The sequence below is a fragment of the Peromyscus eremicus genome, chromosome 7 (assembly GCF_949786415.1).
Source record: "Peromyscus eremicus chromosome 7, PerEre_H2_v1, whole genome shotgun sequence".
In the NCBI taxonomy this organism is placed as follows: Eukaryota; Metazoa; Chordata; class Mammalia; order Rodentia; family Cricetidae; genus Peromyscus; species Peromyscus eremicus.
The window spans coordinates 66,623,109-66,626,071 of record NC_081422.1 but is presented as its reverse complement, the minus strand read 5'-3'; the positions used below and the strand labels follow the sequence as shown (position 1 = coordinate 66,626,071).

Below are 2,963 nucleotides of genomic sequence, written 5' to 3'. Positions count from 1 at the left end.
TGTGATGGTGTAGAAAAGAATGAACTCAAGGACATAGAAATAGAAATAGCAAAATGAAACACAAACAGATGATGGTTTACTCATCAGAACCCAAGTGACCCACAGAATAACTTTAATGTTCTTAAAGCTTAATATTTGTGCAGATTTTCAGAGGAGAGGATAGAGACAGGGTAACAAAAAAAAATTGAAGAAAAAAACCTCTTGAAATCCTGAAAACTTTAAAACCGAATGAAAGTCATGAACCCACGTATTCAAGAAGTTTAGCCAATTCCAAGCGTAAGAAACATCGTAAGCACTGTGCCAAAGAAAACTGTAATTTAATTATTCCAAAAACAATGATAATGAGACAATGTTAAAAAAAAAACAAACCAGCTAGAGTAAAACAGGCATATTGTGGAGAAAGGAGATAAGGATAATAGTAGGTTTCTTATCAGAAATCTGAGATAGAAGAACTGGAGGAGGAGCGTCATTAAGGTTCTGCAAGAAGGCAAACCTGTCAACCCAGAGCTCCATATCTAATAAAAACATCTTTCCTCAAAAGGGTAAACCAAAGGCTGTTTACAACAAATACAAACACTCCTCCTGAGCAGACCGGCACTGTGAGAAAAGTTACAGGAAGTCCTGCAGGTAAGAGAAAATGATGGCAGCTGGAAGCTGGATTCTACGGGAAAGAATGCAGGGCAACGGGGATCGAACCCCCTGGGCAAGCATTTAAAAGGTAACCTTAATAACGTTAAAAGGTAAGCATTGGAACAAAATAATAACAACGTGTTGTGGAGTTTATAATGTGACTGTGTGGCAGCAACACTAATACCTAAGGCAAAAAATTAAATTAATTAATTAAAAAAAAAGCAAAACACAACCCAAACCATGGCCACCACCAGCACCAGCACCAGCACTAGCACCAGCAGCAGCAGCACCACCAACAAAACAAACATGAAAAGAGAGGCTGGAAAGATGGCTCAATGGTGTAAGAGCAGTTGCTGTTCTTCCAGAGGCCGAGTTTAGTTCTCAGAACCTACACTGGGCAGCTCCAAACCAACCTGTAACTCAGTTCCGAGGGATCAACTTCTGGCCTCAACAGGCAACTACAGGCATATGTGTACACAGACACACGGATACATAAATAAAGTAAGCATTTTTAAAGGAAAGCATTTATTGATAAGTGTATGAACTATTTAGAGGTAAATATAATAATCTTACGTACTGGGAACTATAGAACATTTCTGAGACTAATTAAAGATAATCTGAGTGAATAAAGAGACATGCTTCATTATTGATTTAGAAGTCTCAATATTGTTAATATGTCAGTTCTTCCCGATTTGTGTTATGGATTCGATGGCTCCTCACTCAGCTCTTGGTAGAAGTTGATGGTAGTAGCTACACAGAAATGAAATATCCAAAAACTAAAAAAAAAAAAAAAAGAACAAATAAGTTCAACATCAGTATAAAAATAAAGCAATCAATAAGGTCTGATATTAGTATAAAGACTGACAAGGAAGAATCCAAAAAGATACCCGTTATATGTATATGGAAATGCAGTTTATTTTTATTTTTTAAATTTTATGTGTAGATGTTTTAGCTGAATGTATACTTGTGCACCTCACATATGCTTGGTGCTCACAGAACCCAGAAGAGGGCATCAGATACTCTGGAACTGAGTTACAGAGAGTTGTGGGTCACAACCTGGTGCTGGGACTTGAACCCAGGTCCTTCAAAAGAGCAGCCAATGTGCTCAGCTCTCCTCCAGGCCTAATAAGTAATTTTTTATCTTTTTGAGAAACACATAGAACCAATCCAGTGGAAAAGGTTCATTGTCAGCACCTAATAGTGCTACGACATGGAGGGAAACGTGTGTTGCCTTGAATTATAGAGAGCTTTATAGGCGGTGTCAGATTTGGCCACACAAATATTTAGATTTTATGTATGGAAGAAACAGCCTGAATAAGTCAGTGCATGTGGGTTGGATCTTCAATGCCTCCCAAGGACTCACACACATATTGCAGGCTCAGTTCCCAGCTCATAGCACTGCCCCAGGGTGACAGGATTTCTAGGAGATAGCGCATTGAGGAGAAAGGTTGAGTGGTGGTAGGTATGCCTTTGTTTTCTTTTTTGTTTTTAATGTTTTGAGACCAGGATGGTGCTCGCTTCGGCAGCACATATACTAAAAAAAAAAAAAAAAATTGGAACGATACAGAGAAGATTAGCATGGCTCCTGCGCAAGGATGACATAAATTTTTGAACTCACTTCATAACTGAAAACTCAGAAAGGCAACCAAAACCTAAAAAAATTACTCTTCTTCCATTTACCTGTCTACTTGACCTGAGAAAGAATGTCCACACCCTGGGGTACTCCCTCAATACCTGACAATTAAGTTTTAAATGCACTATTATGGTCTCTGTGTGTGTGTGTGATATATATTTGTGAGTGTGTGCCACAGCACACTCACACAGGTCATAGGACAGATTCTGGGGACTGGTTCCCTCCTTTCTACCTTACACAGGCTCTAGGGATAAAATTCAGGTCCCCAGGTTTGTATCACAACACTTTTCCCACAGGGCCATCTTGCAAGCCCCTCCTGAAAGGTTTTTATAGATCAGAACATGGAAGCCTGTAAGCAACCAGCCGCTACGCACTCCCGTTCTTAACACTCACAGCTGAGAATGACTGAGTTTTTCACTAGAGATGAGCAAATGAGCATGAAAAAGGCCCTGAGCAGACACTCAGTGGATCCTAGTTATAACCAGTAGACGTTCGACATGGAAAGTGGAACATTTTATTACTGTGACAAGCCCTGATACTCAGGATGGTGTTTGTAACTTTGAAGTGAGAAGCACGCTGGCATCAGGAACAGAAACACAGGTCTGTTGCTTACCCTTGGTGTGACTCTGAACCCAGGTCTCCACACTGAACTCTGACTTTGCAGTGATCCATTTACACCGTTGGTAATTCTGTTGTTATA

The 2,963-nt window shown here is 39.8% G+C and overlaps 1 pseudogene; it reads left to right on the top strand.

The window, feature by feature from the left end:
- Positions 1-2,160: 2,160 nt before the first annotated feature.
- On the top strand, positions 2,161-2,257 carry LOC131915713 (U6 spliceosomal RNA; annotated as a pseudogene).
- The last annotated feature ends 706 nt before the right edge of the window (positions 2,258-2,963 follow it).